The sequence below is a fragment of the Bufo bufo genome, chromosome 1 (assembly GCF_905171765.1).
Source record: "Bufo bufo chromosome 1, aBufBuf1.1, whole genome shotgun sequence".
Lineage (NCBI taxonomy): Eukaryota > Metazoa > Chordata > Amphibia > Anura > Bufonidae > Bufo > Bufo bufo.
This window is the reverse complement of record NC_053389.1, coordinates 692,866,018-692,878,086: the sequence shown is the minus strand read 5'-3', so window position 1 is coordinate 692,878,086 and position 12,069 is coordinate 692,866,018. Positions and strand designations below refer to the sequence as shown.

Sequence of the window (12,069 nt, the reverse complement as noted above, 5' to 3'; positions counted from 1 at the left end):
ACTTGCATTATTGATTGTATTTAAGTTTGTACTGTTATGCACTGTTATATTAGTTTGCACTTTGTTGCTTTACACTATAATTTAATCACAATTTGCACTTTTGTACTTCAGTTTATTGACATTATTTTTATTTTTTTGCACTGTATTTGAGGTGTTAGAAATATTGGAATATTAGTCTTTAATATCTCTCCTGTCTCAAAGTGTTTTTAATTTTTTGGTTAATTATTTTACCATTCTATACTGTTTTAATATTTCTATTTATACTGTAATTTTTAAGTTATGTTCGAAAATCTTGTTGGTACTTGATATATGTGCAATGCTGCTATTTTATGTTTTGCATATGAGAAAATGTTTACAATTACAATGTTTTAATTAAATGTTCTATTTTTATTATTTGCTTGAAAGGCTGATTGGGGGGGGGGGGGGGGTTGTAACGGGACTGCTGTAGAATATCTAAAGTTGGCTGGTTAAGTAAAATGTTGCATGCAATAGTTGGCCAAAAAAATGGGTGGGTCAAGGATGTGGTCAATGGGTGGAGTCAAGGGGGTGGCAAAATTAGCTTTTGCCTAGGGTGGCAAAAATCCTTGCACCAGCCCTGCTCTAAACCTGGGCAAAATAACACAGGCTCCCTGGATGGCACATATCATTAACCTAGTGGTACAGCGCTTTCCAAATAAGTACTGACTTGCACAAGGTGCTGGCAAATTCTGGGATACTGTCGAAGCACTTCAGCCACTGGCGATGAAAGCTCTCCTTGACCTGTAGCGACAGAACGCCCTGCCGCTACACTGCTTAATCTGCGACATGCCAACTTAATGGAATTTGAGATTGCCCATGCTCGAGTGTCTGTATAAGCAGCAGAAAGCCGTGAACGATTTTGTCATTCACCAGACAGCCTCAGCAGCAGGAAGCATGTGCTGCTTTGAGGTCAGGCAGTGGAAGACCATCTGAGATGCCTGTCGGGTCCAGAAGCCCTTTGAAGAGGTCACAACTGCGAGCTTGCTTACGTAGTTACAGGCATATCGTTGACATCAAGCAGTATGATGATTACTGGTTAGCCATGCTTTTAGACCCTTGCTACCAAGGCAAATTACTTTCAGGAAACACTCTCAAGGCAGCTTGCTGCAGCTTACGGCAAGCAGACGCCTGCCGCCAACGTGCTGGAAAGGGAAGCCCTTCTCAGCCTTCCTTAGAGTCACCTCCCTCCCGCCGCCGCCATGAGCTGCAGCAGTAGCAGCCATTTCAGTTTCCTCAACATGATGGAGAAGTTTTTCCATGTGCCACTGGGCCACAGCTGCTGCCTCAATGTCCAGGTTCAGACCTATCTAAACTATGGCCAATCTCTGTTGCATAATTAGTTCCCTGACCCCATGGATTTCTGGGCAGGCAGACTAGAACAGTGACCCCCAACTGGCACATTACCCTCTCTATCTTCTTTCTTGCCCAGCCTCATTTGTCATCTTGGATGGGGTTTTCAGTACTGCCGGGGGAATTATGCCACCCAAACGTGTCCAAAATATCACTTTTCTTAAAATAAATCAAGCCTGGATTTAGCAGGATTTTCAATCTCCTCCGGCTGATTCTGATAAATAGATCTCTCTTTGCTAGCGGTGCCCCATCTTGCTTCAGTTGCTGTCTGTATACCTACCATCACATTCTGTATGACTATGTCTGCAGCCTTCATCATGCCACTAATACAACTTTCCAACCATCACATTCTGTATGACTGCTGCTGCATCCTCTGTCATGCTGTTACGCTGAGCGCTCCGGGTCCCCTGCTGGCCTCTGAGCACTCACAGCGTATGCCCCCAGGCAGCACTCCAGCGTCTCGGCGTGTGCTTCCTCGCTCTCTAGGGCGCGCGTGCGCCGGGACTCTTAGATTGAAAGGACCAGTGCACCAGTGATTGGTGCCTGGTCCAAAGGGGTTATTAAGGGTTATAGTTGTGAGAGGCAGTGCTGACTTAATTAGGCTGCACCTGTGCACTGCCCATTTATACCTTCTCCTCCCACAGCTTTCTGCCGGATCTTTGTGCCTTGTGCCTCAAAGAAAGCGTTCCCTACGATGTTAGTTTGCCTTACCTGTTGCCGTACCCGTTGCTACCGTCCACTCGCCTTTGAACCTTTGCCGCCTGCCCTGACCGCTGCTACGTCCGACTACGCTCTTACCTTCTCCCTGTGTACCACGCCTTATCAGCTGCCAGAGAGGTCGAGTTGTTACTAGGGGACACGACCTGGTAGTTACCGCCGCGGAAAATCCACCCCGCCTTGCGGCGGGCTCTGGTGAAGACCAGTAACTGCTTAGAACCGGTCCTCTAGTACTACCCGCGCCATCGTCTCTCTGGTCCAGAGGATTCACTACCTGTCCTGCCGGTTCGCGACAGTAAGATCCGGCCATGAATCCCGCTGATGTTCCCCTGCCAAGCCTGGAGGACCTCACCACCATTGTGGCCCAGCAGGGTCAACAGCTGGCCCAGTTGACCGCTATGTTGCAGCAGCTCCTGCCTTCTCTGCAACAGCCAGCTCCTCCGTCTGCTCCTGCTGCATCACCTCCGCCTGCAGTTACCACCGGTTCCAGAATCCGTTTGTCCTTACCAGACAAATATGACGGATATCCTAAGCAGTGCCGTGGGTTCTTGTCGCAGTGCTATCTCCACCTCGAGCTTCTGTCCGACCAGTTTCCTTCTGAGCGAGCCAAGGTAGCCTTTATACTCAGTTTACTGTCCGGGAAGGCCCTGGCCTGGGCTACACCACTATGGGACCGCGCAGATCCTGCCACCACTTCCGTCCAGAACTTCTGCCTAGAGTTCCAGAATGTTTTTGAGGAGCCTGCCCGGGTTACCTCCGCAGAGACTGCCTTACTAAATTTGACCAAAGGAGGTTCTTCCGTGGGTGTCTATGCCATTCAGTTCCGCACCCTGGCCTCTGAGCTGAACTGGAACAATGAAGCCCTTTGCGCCACCTTCAAGAAAGGACTTAACAGTGAAGTAAAGGACGTTCTGGCTGCACGTGAGCTTCCTTCTACTCTTAGTGACCTCATCTTGCTGGCCACTAGGATAGACAAACGTTTCGCCGAAAGACAAGAGGAACTCCTCCTTGAAAAGGAAAAAGCTCGTCCTAGACGCTTTCCTCATCTGGCTCCCGTTTTTCCGCATCCACCTCAACCCGAGCACTTCCTTAGAGATTGTCCTCTCCGTCCACCGCGTTCGGAAAACGCTCGCACCTAGTAAGTGTGGGAGAGGCGTTGCTAGGTGTGGATTCTTCCTCTCCACGTCTCATCATACCCGTGCAGTTGATCATCTCTTCCAAGTCCTCTTTCTCCGCAGCCACCTTCTTGGATTCCGGTTCAGCTGGCAACTTCATTCACGCCTCCTTGGTTGACAAGTACCGTATTCCAGTAATCCATCTACCCAAGCCGTTTTTCATCTCTACTGTTAACGGTGAGAGACTCTCAGCCACCGTGCAGTTCCGTACCCAGCCTCTGCAGATGGACATCGGAATATTTCATACCGAGATTTTAGAGTTCTTTGTCCTTCCCTTCTGTTCCTCCGAACTCCTCCTGGGTCTGCCGTGGCTTCAATGTCATAGCCCTGTCCTGAATTGATCCACCGGTGAGATCCTGCATTGGGGCTCCTCCTGTTCGGACCGCTGTCTCAAGCCTGCTCTGGTCAAACAGAACCCGCAAGTTTCTCCACCTTCTGGGCTGCCCAAGCCATAACATTCCTTCACGGATGTCTTCTGCAAGAAACAAGCTGAGGTTCTTCCTCCTCACCGATCCTATGATTGCCCGATCGACCTGATACTCGGTTCTACTCCACCTCGGGGCAGAATTTATCCTCTCTCACCTCCTGAGACTCTTGCCATGTCCGACTATATACGTGAGAACCTACAGAGAGGATTCATAAGAAAATCTTGTTCTCCTGCTGGGGCCGGTTTTTTCTTCGTGACTAAAAAAGACGGCTCCCTCCACCCCTGCATTGACTACAGAGGTCTTAATAAAATTACCATCAAGAACCGTTACCCTCTGCCTCTAATCTCTGAGCTATTTGATAGTCTCCGAGGGGCTAAGATCTTCACTAAATTGGACCTTCGAGGGGCCTATAATCTGATCCGTATCCGTGAGGGAGACGAATGGAAGACCGCCTTTAACACAAGGGACGGCCATTTTGAGTATTTGGTGATGACCTTCGGCCTCTGCAACGCACCTGCTGTCTTCCAGGAATTTGTCAATGATATTTTCAGGGACTTACTTTACACCTGCGTGGTCGTATACCTGGATGATATCCTCATCTTTTCCTCCAATTTGGATCAACACCGGGTCCATGTGCAACAAGTTCTTACTCGTCTTAGGAGAAATCGCCTGTACGCTAAACTTGAAAAATGTCTTTTTGAACGGACTTCCCTGCCTTTCCTGGGATACATTATCTCAGCCCAAGGACTTCAAATGGACCCAGCCAAACTCTCGGCGGTTCTGGATTGGCCACGTCCCTCTGGTCTCCGAGCCATACAAAGATTTCTGGGCTTTGCGAATTACTACAGGCAATTCATCCCTCACTATTCCACTCTGGTAGCTCCTATCGTGGCCCTCACTAGAAAAGGAGCTAACCCCAAATCCTGGCCTTCCCAAGCCGAGGAAGCCTTCCAGTCCCTGAAATCTGCCTTTGCCTCTGCACCCGTTCTCTCTAGAGCAGATTCCACCAAGCCCTTCTCTCTTGAAGTGGATGCCTCCTCGGTGGGAGCCGGAGCTGTCCTCACCCAGAAGTCTTCCCGGGGCAAGACTTCAACTTGTGGCTTCTTTTCTAAAACATTCTCTTCAGCAGAGAGAAATTACTCCATTGGGGACAGGGAACTGCTGACTATTAAATTGGCACTGTAGAATGGAGACATTTACTCGAGAGCGCCACACATCCTGTGTACATCTTCACGGACCACAAGAACCTGGCTTATCTCCAGTCTGCTCAGAGATTAAATTCCCGTCAGGCTCGTTGGTCTCTGTTCTTCGCCCGCTTTAACTTTGAGATCCATTTCCGTCCGGCTTGTAAGAACATTAGGGCAGATGCTCTGTCTCGCTCCTCTGATGTGGTGGGCGACGAGTTAACACCTCGATATATTATCCCTCCAGAACGCCTTATTACAGTCGCTCCCGTGGACCTGCGCCTTCTTCCTCCTGGCAAATCCTACGTACCTCCACGTCAGCGGCTGCAAATTCTCAAGTGGGGCCACGCCTCCCCTTTTGCCGGTCATCCAGGGGTGCTAAAGTCTCTCCAACTAATCTCCCAAAGGTACTGGTGGTCTTCTCTGGAGAAAGATGTCTCGGACTTCGTCCAGGCCTGTACGATTTGCGCCCGGGATAAATTGCCCCGCCAGAAACCAGCGGGTCTCCTCTTGCCTCTACCTGTTCCTGAAGTTCCCTGGTCTCACATCGCCATGGACTTTATTACAGATCTTCCCTCATCCCATGGCAAGTCCGTTATTTGGTTCGTGGTGGATCGCTTTTCCAAGATGGCTCACTTTGTACCCCTGTCCGGTCTACCCTCTGCACCCATGTTGGCCAAACAATTTTTCCAACACATCTTCCGTCTCCATGGCCTTCCCAAACATATTGTCTCGGATCGTGGGGTACAATTCGTCTCCAAATTCTGGAGGGCTCTATGTGCTCAGCTCGGGATCAAATTGGACTTTTCTTCTTCGTACCATCCTCAGTCTAACGGCCAAGTAGAACGGGTGAACCAGATTTTGGGTGACTATCTGCGTCACTTTGTATCCTCACGCCATGACGACTGGGTTGATCTACTTCCCTGGGCGGAGTTCTCCTACAACTACAAACAATCCTCTGCCTCTAACAAGTCTCCTTTCCTTGTAGTTTTTGGCCATCATCCTCTTCCATCTCTGCCGCAGTCTCCCACTCCTTCTTCTGTACCTTCCGTTGACAGTCTTGTACAGGATTTTTCCTCCATCTGGCGAGAAACCCACGCTGCTCTCCTCAGGGCTTCCGCCCGTATGAAGGTTCAAGCTGACAAGAGACGCAGATCTCCACCGGAATTTCGTCCGGGTGACAAGGTGTGGCTCTCCTCTAGGTACATCCGATTTAGGGTCCCAAGTTACAAGTTGGGCCCTCGTTTCTTGGGACCCTATAAAATCAAGAGTCGTATCAATCAAGTTTCTTATCAGCTCCATCTTCCTCCCTCCCTCCGAATCCATAACTCCTTCCATGTCTCCCTTCTTAAACCTGCTGTCTTTAACCGTTTTTCTCCCAAGCTTGTTTCTCCCACCCCTGTTGCCGGTACCTCCGATATATTCTCTGTCAAGGAGATCTCCCGGGGGAAAATATTTTTTTGGGTCGACTGGGAGGGCTGCAAGTTCTTCGGTACCAAAAAGGGATGGAGACCAAAGGGGGGGGGGGGGGGTACTGTTACGCTGAGCGCTCCGGGTCCCCTGCTGGCCTCGGAGCGCTCACAGCGTATGCCCCCAGGCAGCACTCCAGCGTCTCGGCGTGTGCGTCCTCGCTCTCTAGGGTGCGCGTGCGCCGGGACTCTTAGATTCAAAGGACCAGTGCACCAGTGATTGGTGCCTGGTCCAAAGGGGTTACGATGTTAGTTTTCCTTACCCGTTGCCGTACCCGTTGCTACCGTCCACTCGCCTTTGAACCTTTGCCGCCTGCCCTGACCGCTGCTACGTCCGACTACGCTCTTACCTTCTCCCTGTGTACCACGCCTTATCAGCTGCCAGAGAGGTCGAGTTGTTACTAGGGGACACAACCTTGTAGTTACCGCCGTGGCAAATCCACCCCGCCTTGCGGCGGGCTCTGGTGAAGACCAGTAACTGCTTAGAACCGGTCCTCTAGTACTACCCGCGCCATCGCCTCTCTGGTCCAGAGGATTCACTACCTGTCCTGCCGGTTCGCGACACATGCCACTAATGCCACTTTCCAACCATCATGTTCTGCACTAGTGCTGCTGCGACATGCATCATACCACTAATGCTACTTGACAAGCATCACATTCTGTACAACTGCTGCGGCCTGCATCATGCCACTTATGTGCAGTATGCAGCCCTGCAGGGTATTGCGATGTGAGGTCACAGTTACTTAGGCAAACGAGGGTTGGTATGGGTTACTCACAGTTTGTAGGATGACCCTGGGCAGCGTACAGCAGTGATGGAGAGACTGGCACAGAAGTCCTCTGGGGCACTCTCTGTATATAGGGACCAGGCCTGATGGTGGGTGAGGTGCCCTGGATGTTGTAGATGTTTAATGTGCCTAGGGCAAGGTCCCTTTAAGGTTCGTGACGCCAGTGCCAGTAACGGTGGCACACCGATTTATAGTTGTAATAAGTGAGGAACACAGTGTTGTAGTGAACCAAACTTTTCTTTACTGGAAAACGTTTAACTTTATACAGTCTTTTATAGGTTCAGTTCCACATAGCAGTATCACATCACAAGCAGGCTTTACATCAATGGCAGGCAACAATGTTCTTTGCAAGATACTCAGAGGGTTAAACAACACTCACAGACCAGGCTGTACCTTCTCCTCAGAAATACTGTACACTGTTCCTCAGAACTCCTGTCTGTCTTTATCCCAAGGCCCGTATGCCCTAATGCTGGCTTTATCCTTGGTAGCAATCCTCCTTAGGTATATATCTCTTGATTTAGGTTAATGATCCTTCTGCCCTTGTCACAGCCAGACAGCTGAGAAGCGCTCACAGGAGCTTCTCAGATCCTCCTCCTTGAATTTCTTTGTTTTGGTTTAGTTTTTCATCTCGTTAGTCTATCTCAGCTGTCATGCAGTTAGACTGATCGCTACCCTTTAAGTTCCTCCCCATAATGCAGTAGTGTGCGGCTGATACAACTTCCTGGAGTGTGTGTGCGCATGCTGTTCCCAGTTCCCTGTTCCCAGTCGTCAGTCGTCATTCGTCTGCAAGATAAGTGCTGTTTATGTATTTATGATTTTGTCTTTTCTGGATCCAGGTGACCCTGACTCCCTCCGTGTCAGTGTAGGGAGCCGGTGGTCGTGTCCCTTCACTATTGTAGGGTCTTCAGGTAATAGATAGCCGAGGAACGTGGATATGCGGCCATCCACCTTTGGGGTGTTCGCATAGGCTGAGCAGTGAGGGAGAGCGGCAGGTCTATTGCAGGGGTCTCCCTTTGTTCCTTAGCTGTGGATCCAGAGAGACATTGTTTATATGGTATTGTCTTGTTTCCTGTACACCATCCGTGACATTATCAGCCGCCAAAACCGTCTCAAGCATGGATCCGGTTTCACTTTTGGCTGAACGCTTTCAGGGTCTTTCTTTGGAGGTAGCTGATCTCCGTAAGACTTTTTCTCAGTTATAAGTGACCGGTTCAGCTTGCGTTCATGGAGTTTGTGCTGAGCCTAAGATCTCGCTCCCGGATACGTTCTCCGGGGGTAGTGAGAATTTTGTGCGTTTTAGAGAGGCTTGCAAACTCCATTTTCGCCTTCTTCCCCATTCTTCTGGTGATGAAGAACGGAGGGTGGGGATCATTATATCGCTGCTCAGGGGTAACGCTCAGTCCTGGGCCTTTTAGCTGCCGGAGGGGGCACGGCCCCTTCGTTCAGTGGATGAATTCTTTTTAGCCCTGGGTCAGATATATGATGATCCGGATCGTATTGCTCTGGCTGAGTCTAGACTACGTCTGTTATGCCAGGGTAAACAATCTGCAGAGATATACTGTTCAGAATTTCGGAGATGGGCAGCAGATACGGGTTGGAATGATGCTGCACTCCGAAGTCAATTTTGCTATGGTCTTTCAGAGGGATTGAAAGATGCATTTGCCTTTCATGAAAGACCTACCTCCTTGGATTCTGCTATGTCTCAGGCTGTTCGTATTGACAGGCGTCTTAGAGAGAGAGGAGAGATCTCTCCTTCCTGTCATACTCAGTCCCGGGACAGTGCAGCGGTCTCATTCTGTGCACAGGGGTCTCAGTCGCTGTCAGCCCCTTCTGAGCAGGAGTCCATGCAGCTGGGGTTGATTGCTTCTGACAATAGAAGATTCAGCCCGCAGGGGAGGGTTTGTTTTTGTTGTGAAGGTATAAATCATCTGGCGAATGTTTGTCCCTCTAGGAGATTCAGGCAGTTTTCTGGGAGTAATAAAGAGACAAAAAGGAAAAAATCTTTTAAAAATGTTCCGTCTGTTACTATTGGCAGGGTTGAGGCGGAAATTGAAGGTTTTCCGTTTGCTTGTAATTCCCTTTTTGTCCTGCCTGCTAGGGTGGCGCTAGAGAGCAAGAGCATTTTTTGTGAGATTTCTGTGGATAGTGGAGCAGCTGTCAACCTCATTGATAATCAATTTGCAAAAACTCATGGTTTCTAGGTATGCACTTTGGGAAAGGATATTCCTGTTTTTGCTATTGATTCAGCTCCACTTTCTCAGAAATCATTAAAGGGTATAGTTCACAATATCCGTTTAATTGTGAGTGATGCTCATGTTGAGGATGTGTCATGTTTCGTCCTTAGCGGTTTGCCTACTCCTCTAGTGTTGGGGCTACCCTGGCTCACTAAACATAACCCCACCATTGATTGGCAAGCGAGGCAAAAAAATGGTTGGAGTAACTTTTGCAGAGAGAATTGCCTCATAACATCTGTTTCTGAGGTTTCTACTAAGACTGTACAACCTTTCCTCTCTGAATTTTTGGATGTCTTCTCTGAGAGTGGAGTTCAGGGTTTGCCTCCGCACAGGGAGTATGATTGCCCTATTAATCTCATCCCAGGCGCCAAGCTGCCTAAATCTCGTTTATACAATCTCTCCCAACCTGAGAGGGTCGCTATGCGGGCTTATATCTCTGAGAGTCTGAGAAAAGGACACATACGACCCTCAAAGTCACCTGTTGCCGCTGGTTTTTTCTTTGTTAAGAAAAAAGATGGTTCTTTAAGACCTTGTCTGGATTTCACGGAGCTGAACAGTATCACTATTCGTGATCCTTATCCGCTTCCTCTGATCCCGGACCTGTTTAACCAGTTTGTTGGGGCTAAAGTCTTTTCCAAATTAGACCTAAGAGGGGTATACAACCTGGTTAGGGTCAGAGAAGGAGACGAATGGAAGACGGCTTTCAATACCCCTGAGGGCCATTTTGAGAATTTGGTTATGCCTTTTGGTTTGATGAATGCCCCAGCCGTTTTTCAGCATTTCGTCAACAGCATTTTTTTATCATTTAATGGGAAAATTTGTATTAGTGTATTTGGATGACATTTTGATTTTTTCTCCTGATTTCAAGACTCATAAGGAACACTTACGTCAGGTCTTGCTCATCCTGCGGGAGAATAGTGCTGTGCTTGAGTGGGAGCTTCCTGAGAATCAGAAGGCGCTGATGCGTTTTTTGGGCTTTGCCAATTATTACAAGAAATTTATTTTGAATTATTCCTCTGTTGTTAAACCACTCACTGATATGACCAGAAAGGGGGTAGATTTTTCTTCCTGGTCGGTAGAGGCGCGTAAGGCCTTTTCTAATATCAAGGAGAGTTTTGCTTCCGCTCCCATCCTAGTACAACCTGATATTTCGTTACCCTTCATAGTTAAGGTTGATGCTTCTGAGGTAGGGGTGGGTGCGGTCTTGTCTCAGGGTTCCTCTCCTGCCAAATGGCAACCGTGTGCCTTTTTCTCAAAGAAACTCTCCTCCGCAGAGAGAAATTATGATGTGGGAGATAGGGAATTGTTGGCCATCAAGTTGGCTTTTGAGGAATGGCGCCATTGGCTAGAGGGAGCCAGACACCCTATTACCATGTTTACTGACCATAAAAATCTGGCCTACTTGGAGTCAGCCAAGCGTCTGAACCCGAGACAGGCCAGATGGTCCTTGTTCTTTTCAAGGTTTAATTTTGTTGTTACGTTCCGCCCTGGGGTTAAGAATGTGAAGGCAGATGCCCTGTCACGTTGTTTTCCGGGAGGTGGGAATTTTGAAGACCCGGGTCCCATTTTGGCTGAAGGTGTGGTGGTCTCTGCTCTTTTTCCTGAATTGGAGGCAGAGGTGCAGGCAGCCCAGTCAGAAGCTCCTGATCTTTGTCCTCCTGGGAGGTTGTTTGTGCCTCTCGCTTTGAGACACAAGATTTTTAAAGAACACCACGACACGGTCCTTGCTGGGCACCCGGGGGGAAGAGCCACACTGGATCTCATCGCTCGGAGATTCTGGTGGCCTGCGCTTCGTAAGTCGGTTGAGGGTTTTGTGGCAGCTTGCGAGACTTGCGCTCGTGCCAAGGTCCCTCATTCACGGCCATCAGGTCCTCTCCTTCCTTTGCCCATTCCTTCCCGTCCTTGGACACATCTGTCCATGGACTTCATAACGGACTTGCCTCGTTCCTCGGGGAAGTCTGTGATTCTGGTGGTGGTGGACCGTTTTAGCAAAATGGTGCATTTTATCCCTTTTCCTGGTTTGCCCAATGCTAAGACGCTGGCGCAGGCATTTATTGACCACATTGTCAAATTGCAGTGTGGATGTGTGCAACAGCACCCTTATGGAAGATGATGGTCAGCAGGTTGCAATAGTGGCATGATGGTTGAGGTGGCATGATGGAGTAGGTAACAGCAACCGTACAGAACATGATGATTGGATAGTGGCATATGTAGTGTCCCACTAGGTAAATGTGGGCACTACACAAGGGTCAATTGGGCCACGTTGTTCTCCACCTCCTGTGGGACAGTGGCAGTGTATTTCACAGTACATTTTAATGCATTTTAATGTTTATTTAATGTGTATTTTTCTTGTGATATGTGCAGCAGGCCTATTATGGTGTAGTTTAACATCCTAGACACTAGAGGGAGCTAGGGAGCCCCTAGTATATATACTTAGACCCAGACAGGGAGGGGTTAGTCTGTAGTCAAGAGTCTGTGGAGAGACAGAAGTGAGAGGGCACCAGCCAGAGACAAGCTGAGGGCCTCCTCCTGACATGCAGCTAGACAGCCCAGGCTTCTAGTTGCCACCAGGAGGCTAGTGAAGGATTATAGCCTGCCTTAAGTTCCTGAGCCTTTGTTAGCTCAGAAGATTCAACCCAAGAGAAGAGTTTGCCTCCTGGGAGAAAACCTGCAGTTCCCTAACCAGAGCAGAACAGAGCCAGTGTTCCA

At 49.0% G+C, this 12,069-nt stretch overlaps 1 long non-coding RNA gene across 1 annotated transcript; it reads right to left on the bottom strand.

Annotated features, from left to right (window-relative positions):
- Positions 1 to 501: 501 nt before the first annotated feature.
- Positions 502 to 11,087, bottom strand: LOC120987169. Its single transcript, XR_005775943.1, has 3 exons — positions 11,075 to 11,087; positions 2,793 to 2,794; positions 502 to 600 (listed from the first exon to the last, which is right to left on the bottom strand). It is a non-coding gene; the product is annotated as an uncharacterized LOC120987169 (long non-coding RNA).
- Between the last annotated feature and the right edge of the window lie 982 nt (positions 11,088 to 12,069).